Genomic DNA, 12,066 nt, shown 5'->3' with positions numbered 1-12,066 from the left:
GATATGATCGTAGGAAGAAAGAACTTTGTAACTATGAGATGGGGAACTTGTAGTTTGCAGATACCAACGAGCTCCAAGTTCCATCAGCCCCAACTAACACTTCAAATGATCAGGAATGATGTGAGTTGTAATCCAGTACCACTGTGGTGGGAAGGTAAATGGCATTTCTCTGTGCTCTGGCTTCCGTCATGGTGCTCCGTTGTGCCAGAAGCGGTTTAGTGATGCTAGCCACATGACCCGGAAAGTTGTCTGTGGACAAACACCAGCTCCCTCAGCCTGAAGTGAGATGAGCGCCACACCCTATAGTCGCCTTTGATTAGACTTACCCATCCAGGGGTCCTTCAAAGGGTAAAGGGACCCCTGACCATTAGGTCCAATCAGGGCCGACTCTGGGGTTGCGGTGCTCATCTCGCTTTATTGGCCGAGGGAGCCGGCATACAGCTTCTAGGTCATGTGGCCAGCATGACTAAGCCGCTTCTGGCAAACCAGAGCAGCACACGGAAACGCCGTTTACCTTTCCGCCGGAGCAGTACCTATTTATCTACTTGCACTTTGACGTGCTTTCGAACTGCTAGGTTGGCAGGAGCAGGGACTGAGCAACGGGAGCTCACCCCGACGCAGGGATTCAAACCACCAACCTTCTGATCGGCAAGTCCTAGGCTCTGTGGTTTAACCCACAGTGCCACATTTACCTTAATCCAATAACACCTGGAGAGCCAAAGGCTCCCCAATAATTGTAAGCAAAAGCCATATGTATAAGTAGGTGTGGTTATGAGCCAATAATAATAATAATAATAATAATAATAATAATAATAATAATTTATTATTTATAACCCGCCCATCTGGCTGGGTTTCCCCAGCCACTCTGGGTGGCTTCCAACAGAACACTAAAATACAATAACCTATTAAACATTAAAAGCTTCCCTAAACTTCCCTAGTAAGGACAGTAATTTCACCCCCTTGATAATGTTGCATTTCGTAGCTTTATTTTATTTATTAAAGTTTTCAGTCACTTTATCTTGCCAGGGTTAATCCAAAGCGACTTACAACCAACCACACATAAATACATTAAAACCAAGAGGAAAGAGAAATACATTAAAAACACCCACTTCTAAAAGGCCGCATATAGTTAAAGGCCAGAGGCTTGGTTATAAATGAAGGTTTTTGCCTGTGTGAATCTGTTCTGGTTTTTTTTCTAACTGGCTGTGGATAAGTGTTTGTTTTTGAGAACTGGGATATGCTAATAAAACACTAGCATGCTGTGGATGAGCTGCCATGTGGGTGAAGAGGGAATGGGAAAACCTGGGCACTAATTCTTGAAGTTCAAAGTTCTTAGAACAACCAGCTTGAATGGAAAGCAAGAGCAAGAGTAAAATGGAGCTGGTCTTTCAGCAGAGATAATACTGCTGCTGCTGCTGCTGCAACAACTAATAATAATACCCCCCACATCTGGCTGGGTTTCTCCAGTCACTCTGGGCAGCTTCCAGCACTTACCCCGTATCCCATTCTCATGGCCAACTGGTTGGAATGGCTGCATCTAGGTGTCAGCTGAGGGAGAAATGAGCCCAATGGAGCTGGTTGCCCAGCAGAGCCAATGCAGTGGTCCTCTTCCTCCTCCCGATTTCTCTGTCTAGTGCAGCCTGACTGAGATCTTCTGGAGTCAAAAGATCATAAACGACGTTGATTGTTTCCAGCCTCCTGGTGGCCTAGCCTTGACTCCTGTGTTGTGTGAACTTTTATATGACCTCAAAAGTCTCCCCCACCCCCTGCTATGAATTCTTTATACAGAGGAGTGGCTTTAATATAACTCTTGATAGAGGCTCATAAAATTTTTATATGCTTTATTTTTTCCATGTGTGTATCAATGGAAACACTATATATTTTAGAATTAATATGGTCTCTATTAAACTTAGATTGTAAACAGGCTTATTTTTAAATAGCTTGAACTAAAATGTAATCAGTATCTCATTTATTTTCTTTTTAAAAACTGGGGCACGATCCTGCCAGAGATAAGCACTGTTAAGATACAACGACTTTAGCGGATGTGCTAAGAATCTTCTTAGATCTCTCCCACTGAAATAATAGACTTCAACGTGGTATATTTTTGTCAGTTTTTTTAATACACTTTGCACTTGACTTGCTCCTATCTGTTTTAGTCTAAATGTGCCTATACCTTATAATAACTCCACACAGTACAGCTATGAGAAACCTGCGATTGAGTACATGAAGTATAATAATACAACTGAGAAAATTACAATTTGCAAGAGGTAATAATCTTGGAATTAAGTAAAAATCAAAGACCAGAACATTTCAAGTATTTTAATCTAAAACTTTAAGAGGGAAGGTGAAAATTACAATTTGAAAATTGTTAGTATTCATAATAATACTGCACGCTTACAGAATGGTTTAAAAAGTATACATCTGGAGCCTGGCAGTCTAGCCAGCCCAGTTCCTTGTTATCCTGTTTCTGTCCACTTGGCTTAAAGGTTATTAAATAATAAAAGGTTACTTTGCAGCTATATTTTTTGTCCAAACATCTATGAATACTTTCCAAAATGGGTCATGGCTATTTGTAACACATAGAGAAAGCTGTAACACACAGAGAGAAATCTGAGATTACATGGTTTCCTGTAGATCTACATGCAGTTTGTAACAGAGGCTGAAACAAAATTGCAAGCGTTCGGAATCTTTCCCAGGATCTTACTACCCAGTCATTCAAATCATATGCTGAGTGCATTTTAGCCTTTGCACAATTCTCCTGCAAAAGACAGTAAAGCAATAGTAACACATTGTCCTCTCCTAACTATCAAAGCCGTTTATGGTCCTTTGATACTGTAACACAACATTTTGTATTTCTTCAGGCACATTAGTAAGATTACTGAGGTGGTCTTACTGAGTAATCTTATACTCCAATTATGCCAGCCCCCGGGAGGGAAGGGGCAGTGAAAGGAGATATGCTGGTGCATCAGCTGCCATATTCAGTACTCATCCAGTTTAGAAGGGGGAAACACAGCACGTGGAAAAGTCCCAAACAGTGCCCCATTCTGCTGGTTTGTCTTTGCCAGTAGAACAACTGCACTGGTAGGGTGTTCCACTGGCACATCTAGGATGTTCACCAGCATATCTGTCATGGTAGAAGCTTAACTGGCATTCTGCAGATGTTGTGGGACTTCTACCATATACCATTAACATTCAATTGGATTATCCTGTTCATATGACTGCTGTGTTATCTATTCGTTTTTATACAGTAATAGCATAGGATCACAGCAAAGTGCCTTATACCAATTCAGACCATTGGTCTGACTAGGTCAGTGTTGTCTACACTGCCTGGAATGCAGTTCTCCTGGGTTTAATACTGGGTACATTCTCAGTCCTTCCTGGAGATGCTGGGGATTGAAGCCTGGGACCTTGAGAATGCAAAACAGATGCTCTATTACTGAGCTTACGGCCTTTCTACTCTTCTCTGCAAAGCAGAGAATTTAGAAAATCAAAGAAAAATCTGTGTAACCATTAAAAGTAAAGAACAAACAACAGAAGAGCAGATAATTGATGGAATCCCCTTCCACAAGAGGCGATGATGGCCACCAACTTGGATAAGCTTCAAAAGAGGATTAGATAAATTCATGGATGATAGAGCTATCAATGGCTACTATGGGCTTTTCTACATTTACTTTTTGCCCCACTCTTTCTAGGCAGAGATCCATGCTATTACACTCCATGCCTGAGCGTTGAGGTTTGGTTTTCCCCAAGCTTTCTCTATGAAAGCCCATTCTTTAAAGCTGAATCAGAGCAGGTTTTCCATGGATTGACGTTTGCTCTGATTGAGATTTAAGAGCAGGTTTTCATGGGGAAAACCCTGAAGCAAAAGCAAGGGTGCTTGGACATGGAGTTTTAAATTGTGGACCATGCCTGGAAAGAGCAGAGGAAATGAAAGTTTGGATAAGCCCTACCCCTGATGGCTATGTTCTATGTTCTACATAATTGTCGGAGGCAGTATTCTTCTGAATACTAGTTGATAGAAACCACAGGAGGGAAGTACACTGTTCTACTTTAATTCTGCTAGAGGGCTTCCCATAAGCATCTGGTTGGCCACTCTGAGAACAGGATCCTGGACTAGATGGACCATGGGCCTGATCCAGCAAGCTCTTCTTATGTTCTTAAATTCCCAGATTTCCTTCATGGGAAGCCCAACATATTGTTCAGATTTAGCATTGCGAAACAACCTGAAAGGAACTGAAACAAAATCTTTGCTTTGGCCTGGTTTGACCTCTTCATGAATGAGTGTAGCTGATAAAGTTGGTAAAAGGAATTGCTGGCCACCACTGCTACCTGTATATTCATAAATGGAGATGAATCCCTGAAAAAAGCCCAAGTGAAAATCTGATGTTTCAGTGGGAAGACAACTTATTCATAACAAGCTCAATACCTCAAAGGAGGTCATCTAATGCAACTCCCTATTCAATGGAGGATAAAAAATGCAGGCTGCAATTGCAGTAGCCCTGACAGATGGCTATCCATCCTTTGGTTAGATGCCTTCAGCACAATCATCTTCCTCTCAAGGCAATCTGTTCCATTGTCAAATGGCTCTGATCACTTAACCTTCCCTCCCACCCAAGGGCTGTAAATGCTGAAGGTTCTATGTGTGGCATTCTGTCTCTGCTTCTTTGATTACAGATGAGCAAGCCTATGCACAATCATTATAGACAAGGTTAGACACTGTCAAACTTTAAAAATATAAATATCCCAGTAAGTAAATGTATTTCTGATTTTTGCAGATTCCCCTCTTCCAGCATCAAATATTTAAGTAACTGCCATTAGGTGACTGTCCCAAATGTTTTAGGGATTGTCTTCTGAGCATTGCATTTGGCCTTTTACTGGCTTGCCTTGGTATGTCTGGAGAAGGGAGAAAGAGCATATGGCCCTGCAAATGTTGTTGGCCAATGGTTAGCGATGGGAGTTTTATTTCAACAATATCTAGAAGGCCACAGGTTTCACACCTCTGGTTTACAGCATGCAGTAGTAATACAATTTTGTTATGCTCATGCTCATCCTCAGTTACATCTACAATGAAGCTAAGATGGGAAAACACAAGAAAACTCTCTTACAACTTCATATCTGATGGTGTTTAAGAGGCTCTGTACTAGCATGCAAAACTTCAATAATGTAACATTCTTTCTGGAGACTTTGGTGCAATTGAGTTCATAAACTGACTTCCTCAGGCTATTGGCGTTAGATCAACAGTGTCTATTAATATAACAAACAGAGAACGAGCTAGGCTTAAGTTTTTGAAGATGACTTATTGAGTAGCATCAGACTGCTGAATTTTTAGTTCAAGACACTGCTCTTGTCACCATTTCAGAGCATCAGCATTTGGTACAGAGTTATGCTATTCTTTTTGTTCAAAGGTAGAATATGCCAGTGAAGAAAATGGAAAGGAACTTGGAACTTGGAATGCTTTTCTAATGTCTTTCTTCTTATAGACAAGTTTCACTGTTCGCCTTTGAACAGTTCATGGTAGGGAACAAAACTCATGAGCAGAAGGCTGTTGTCCTCATGTCCTGCTTACAGGCTTCCCATAGGCACTTGGCTGGGCAATCTGCTAAGCAGGGTACTGGACTCTGTGGGCTTTTGATCTGATCAAGCAGGGCTCTTCTGATGTTCTGATGTTCTTCATGCTTATAATAACATTCCTTAACAAATTAATGCCTTTACTTACACAAATATGCTTTATCATGATAGAATTGACTATTTTTCATTGATTGAGCTTGGCTGGATGCAGGCAATGTGCTATATAATTTCTCTTTTACATTGTGGTAGAAGATTCAACCCTGTAATGTTCATGGGAATGTTCATATAACCTCTAAAAATGCCAAAACAAGTAAGAAAACAATAAGCAGCCAAGCTTGTGCTGGCACTTACTATCTCTTTTCTTTTCCCCCAGACACCTGGTACTCTTCTGGCTTTGGTCTAAAGAACTACAAAGAGGTACTTGCTGTACACATTAAATTTATCTTGTTATCTATTTTGTCTGATATGTGTCCTAATTTTTGCTGAAGGTTTACTGCTCTCTTTTAAAAAGTGAAGAAGTTCCCATCTCATCAGCTTAGTCCCCCAGAGAGCTGGAATGGGCAAGATCCTTGGTAGTGCTAACTCTACATTAGAGGTGGGGAGCCTCAGGCTTGTGGGCCAAATGCCTCCAGGCCTCTCACTGATCCTCAGGACTCTTCCAGGCTACACCTCCTCTCACTGACCCTGCTTTGCACCCCAAGTATTCTAGTCTAACTCAGTGTTTCCCAGACTTCGGTCTTCAGCTGTTTTTGAACTACAGTTCCCATCATCCCTGACCACTGGTCCTGCTAGCTAGAGATGATGGACTCCATTTCCTCAGGGTCTTGCAAAAGAACAATGTCAAACAAAATTTGATTATCTCCTTCTACTGGGCCACAATAGAAAGTGTCCTTTCATACTGTATAACAGTATGAAGTCCCTACAGAGGGTGTCAAATACAGCACATGACATCATGGCCTGTCCTCGGAGTTCGCTAGAGTGAGGAGAGTGAGGAAAATTCCTAGGTTCGACTCACACCCTGGCCAGCACTTCTTTAATCTCCTACCTTTGGGCAGTATAGTCAGCCGCACCAACAGGTTAAAGAACAGTTTTTATCCATGGGCTGTTGGGCTGCTGAATGGAAAAAAATAGTGGTGTAATTGACTTCTGACAAGCACACAGAGCATGAACAAGATTGAATGTATGGGGGTGATGTAGTGACAATAAAGATTATTATTATTATTATTATTTGTAGTCCAACAACAGCTGGAGACCCAAGTTTAGCTGGAATGTGTCCTTGAACTCTGATAATGCCTCTTCCTTGTCCGGATCAAGGACAGAGAGAGTTGTGTTGAGTAGAAACTAGACAACATTACAAAAGGGAGACTTTTGCTGCTCTGTCCACTTTTGATTCAGGCCCTGCCCATTATTGGCATGTGGCCCTCGGAAGTTTGCCCAGGAGGGAATGTGGCCCTTGCATTGAAAAGGTTCCCGGGTAGGGTGCTGTGACTGTAAATAAGCAACTGGGATTTGCTACAATGGCCTTTTGACATTGCGTTGGCAGAAACGGGACTGTGATGCAACACTTCCAAGAACAAATAAGCTAAAAGTAAAAGTAGAGGCGGCATGAAAGGCAGCTTACACAGCTGAGAGCTGAGTACACAGGAAGGCACGATTTGGGGACAGGGACAGGATGGAACATTTTGGCCTCCGTGCTGCCATCTATGTTTACAGAAATGTCTCCACAGGAAAGGAGACTGTTTTTTCTTCTTCTTCCTCTTCAACCCAAGCAAGCAAGCTGGGATTCTATGATGGTATTATCTGAGTTTTCAATTTGCAGGATAGATCATGGCAGTACACATCTCAGACCCCCGTCTCCATTCTGTCAAGTTATTTTCTTAACCACAACCTTTCGCAGAAACTAAGAATTAAAATATACATGTTATTTACTTCCCTTTAATTCAAGATGACTTATAATTAAAGTTAATGATGCTGTTCTTTGATACCTTGTGGGAAGATATTTAAGATTCCATGACAGAGGTGCAGAGGCAGAACCTTTTCTGCGTGTTTGAATGGCAGCCAAGGAATTTCTTAATTATCTATCTGAAGTGTTTTAACTGACCAAAAGAAAATATTGGTAGCTGATAGTGCTTGCAGCTTGGAGTTCATTGATATTCATCCTCCTCTCTGAAGGGATGCTTATGCAGTCAACTGTAGAAAATTATAGCATCTAGCAGTCATTAAGGATGAACTGCTACAACTGGAGTGAACATATTCAAAGCAATATTCCAGTTTTAGAGGAATTGTGTTTCTTCTAATGAACGGCTTATTGTAGAAGTCACTCATAGAATTAAGTTGATCATTTTGGATGCCAGGTCTATAATATCCCTTTTGAGGTGAGACAATCAGACCTGTATTCCAAGAGTGATTCGCCTTGCAAAGCAGGGGGATGTGAAATACAACAAAAGATTTTGCAAAATCACAGAATTAATAATAGCATATGGAAAATGCATCACAATCCTTACATGAAAGTTAGTCTGTTAGGACAATAATAATGGGTTTTTTTAAATCCTTTGAATTTAATGAATTTTTACCATGTGGCTGGGAAAGAGGTCATTGATGTTTCCATGTCAGGAACAGATTTTAATGGCTACTGTCAGCACTTTTTAAAACAGTGAGCATGTCTGCTCTCTCTTGGAAACTGTTCAGCATTCTTGCAACAGTCCACAGAATATTGAGATGTATGGATCAGTCTATTTTAAGACCATGTCAATTTTGCAGGTAAGTCCATTCCATTTCATTTCCACACAAATGTGTGTTTATTTGTTTAAAATCCATGTGAAAACATATATTTAAATACACATTTTACTCCATTTTCATTGTTGGGGACAGCTGATCCCCCCACCCGTTTTTTCTGACACCTTTGGGAATCTTTTTTGTTTTGGCTGTGAACTGCTTGACTACAGTGTATTTGTGGAACATGTGGTATAAAAATAAACTGACTCTGGCTATAAGTTTCCTAAAAGCAGACAATAATACACAAAACATTAAGCAAAAAGCAGTACTTTAAAAATAGAAAGTTAGAATTAAAGCCACTGAAATACTTTAGAAGCAGGGATCAAGAAACAACCACCACCCCAGACTAAAGGGCAGATGAAACAAAAATGTTATTACAACTTGCTGAAAGGCAAGAAAGGAAGGGGCTGGTCAGGCTTCCCAAGGGAGGGAGTTCCACAATCTGGGCACTGCATTACAGAGCTTGATATTTGTTTGCTGTGTTATATCAGGGTCTTTAATCTACAATTTCACCCAGCTGTAATAATAAGGGATGACTAGGATTTGACATGTATTGTTAAAATAAACACATGCGAAGACCTCTGTGATCTATCAGTGTTTTCCAGTATATGTAGGACTGCAAATTTCCTAACTAATGCAACCTCACCAATTAATCCACAAAAGTTACCAAGAGCACACAAAATTTACTAGCCCAACGGGCCACACATATCTGTGTTACCTGCCATTTGTGGTACATCAACATCCTGAAAGTAAAGTAATAATAATAAGCAACTCCTTTTATAAAAGCTTCCGTAACTGGAAGCAAATTCTCCGTCACCACAAGTGATGAGCCAAGTGGCTATTTACAATTATGTGGCAAAGAGTAATGAGAATAAGCACATTTACTTGGGGACATTGGTATGCCATGGGGATATTTAGATTAGGAGCTGGAGATGGCGTTTATAAGTGGTCCATGTTTCACAAGCATATAGTAATTTTACACATCACTTGGGAAGACAGGCGAACTAACATCAGTGTACTGGAAGAAGCAAAGATCACCAGTGTTGAAGCAATGATTCTTCAACATCAACTTCGTTGGACTGGTCATGTTGTGCGGATGCCTGATGATCATCCTCCAAAGCAACTACTCTATTCTGAACTTAAAAATGGAAAGCGTAATGCTGGTGGTCAACAAAAGAGGTTTAAAGACCGTCTCAAGGCAAATCTAAAAAAATGTAGTATAAACACTGACAACTGGGAAATGCTGGCCTGCGAGCGCTCCAGTTGGAGAACAGCCTTTACCAAAGGTGTCATGGACTTTGAAGACACTCGAACTCAGGACACAAGGAAGAAACTTGCTAAGAGGAAGGCATACTTGGCAAATCCACACCGTGATCAACTCCCACCCGGAAACCAATGTCCCCACTGTGTGGATCCAGAATTAGCCTCCACAGTCACTTACGGACTCATTGTTAAAACTGTGTTTATGGAAGACAATCTTACTTGGCTACGAGTGATCGCCAAAGAAGAACTTAGATTAGGTTACCTTTTTGAATTTTCCTGGAGCTCTACATTTTAATAATAAATTCCACATGGGGCAAACTGTGAAGAAATAAGGATTGTATCCAGTGCTAGTCTTCTCAGTGTAGACCCACTGGAATTAATAGAATGAAGTAATGTCCATCAATTTCAATAGGTCTACACTGAGTAGACCACCAGCATATGCTTGATTAGTCATAAGTTAAACATGCCTAAAAATAAACCAATAAACTAACATGGAAGCCAGCAGAATTAGCCACAGAAGTAAGTTGTCTTCCCCTTCATATTGCCAACTATTTCTTAAATGTAATGGGGTCCACTATGCAATTAAATTTGTTCATAAGTAATGTGGAGTTAGGGAGTGAGCGGTGAGGTGGCCAACACCACATTGTTCCTGGTGGTAAAAATGAAAATGGATTGCAAAAAACTACAATCGGAGTGACTGGGTTATAGATCCCTGGGATTTCTGCCTATATGTTTGGTGCATGTGGGATAACGTTTCTTAAAATTGACACTAGGCATGGCTACGATCACCATTCTAGGAAGGCCTGTCTAAATAAAAATGTATCCAGTACGTGTCAAAACCCTAATCGGGTTGACCCTTATCTAATAGCAACCAGAAGGGAGCTCCATAGTGTGGATGCTGCCTTTTACTGAGGCTGTCTACTTACATTTCATTTCTCTACTTTAAGGGATTTTATGGTTCTCCCGCTCTCCTTTATTGCCTTCCCAAAGCCTTTAGGATGGGACAAGCTATATACTTAAACAATTTATAAGCTGGTCATAATTTAAGCCCTAGTTGAAAGGAGAGCTGACTAATAGTTACCGGTGTTGCCATTATACTATGTAATGGCAGAGTCACAAAACTTTCTCTCCAAGGTTATTTCCCCTCCCCCTAGCCAACTTGGCATGAATTCCATGGGGAGCTTAACTATGGAAAACATCCAACAGTTGTTTAGATTTCAGGCCAAAACAACTTCAGGAACATTTAAACAATCAGGTGTGCCAGATTCATGCTGGCACATGATCTGAGGATGCGTTGCCTTCCGTTCCAGTTCTGCATGGATCTTACATGAGGAGAATTGGGGGAGGGGGAGTCATGCAAGCTCACCATAATACCATTTGTTTTATCAAAGAACATGTCACGTCAATATTTCTCTTTGCTCTTGGTGACTTGACGCTTAAAATCGCTTATTTTGTGGAAGATTTTTCTAGTTTACCACGTGACTACTTAATCACTTCTTTTCACAGATTCCATCAAACTAGTGTTTCTGTGTTGCCCTCTAAAGTAGGAGTGGGAAACCTCAGGTTCTGGGGGCCAATAGTGGCCCTCCATCTCTCACTCTGGCCCTCAAAACTCTTCCCAGGCTACAAGCCTATCTGGAATGTGTCCTTGAACACTGATAATGACCCCTGTCTGGATGGAGGATTGTAATGAGTTTCTGAGTGAGTGTAGAAAATGGCCTACTGTACAAAGGTAACATTTACATTGGTTGTTTTGCTCAATTTTGCCTCTGGCCTCGCCCACCACTAGCATGAGTCTGCCAGAAGGGAATTGTCAGGAACAAGCCAGCAATAAATCACACTGAGAAAGTGAAGTTGATTCTTTATTAGAAGGTCTGCCCAGGGGAGCCAGACCCAATGAGCACAGCAACTCTTCTCAGTATGTCTTGCCTCTATGAGGCAGTTATGGAGACTGAAGGTCCTCACCTTCCCATGGCTGCCTAAGTCTCCTCCTCTCTGTCTTCCTTTGGGGGGTTCTCCAGCTGGTGCCTCCCACCATTCCTCTGTGTCCACTCATAGAATCATAGAGTGGGAAGGGACCTCAAGGGTCATTCAGTCCTACCCCTTGCAATGCAGGAATCTCAACTAAAGCATCCAAGGCAGATGGCCACCTAACCTCTGCCCAAAAACCTTCAGTGAAGGAGAGCCCACAACCTCCTGAGGGAATCCATTCCATTGTCAAACAGCTCTTACTGTCAGAAAGTTCTTCCTGATGTTTAGTTGGAATCTCCTTTCTTGTAACTTGAAGCCATTGATTCGAGTCCTACCCTCCAGAGCAGTAGAAAACAAGCTTGCTCCATCTTCCATGTGACAGCCCTTGAGATATCTGGCTATCATCATCTCCTCTCAGTCTTCTCTTCTCCAGACTAAACAGACCCAGCTCCTCCAAGCTTCATAAGGCTTGGTTTCCAGGCCCTTGAT

General features: G+C 41.4%; 1 protein-coding gene across 3 annotated transcripts in view; it reads left to right on the top strand.

The window, feature by feature from the left end:
• Positions 1-12,066, top strand: part of SACS (sacsin molecular chaperone) — an 89,633-nt gene that overhangs the window by 10,204 nt on the left and 67,363 nt on the right. For 2 of the 3 annotated variants that reach the window (XM_053385867.1, XM_053385868.1), the window contains exon 2: positions 5,942-5,985. The gene's annotated coding sequence lies outside the window, so the exon portion shown is untranslated. Of the gene's footprint in view, positions 1-5,941; positions 5,986-8,222; positions 8,329-12,066 lie in introns of all 3 variants that reach the window. The other variant, XM_053385869.1, reaches the window with a different exon arrangement.

The sequence above is a fragment of the Podarcis raffonei genome, chromosome 4, assembly GCF_027172205.1.
Source record: "Podarcis raffonei isolate rPodRaf1 chromosome 4, rPodRaf1.pri, whole genome shotgun sequence".
Classification (NCBI taxonomy): Eukaryota; Metazoa; Chordata; class Lepidosauria; order Squamata; family Lacertidae; genus Podarcis; species Podarcis raffonei.
The sequence above is the reverse complement of the archived record's forward strand: the minus strand, read 5'-3'. Positions and strand labels throughout refer to the sequence as shown.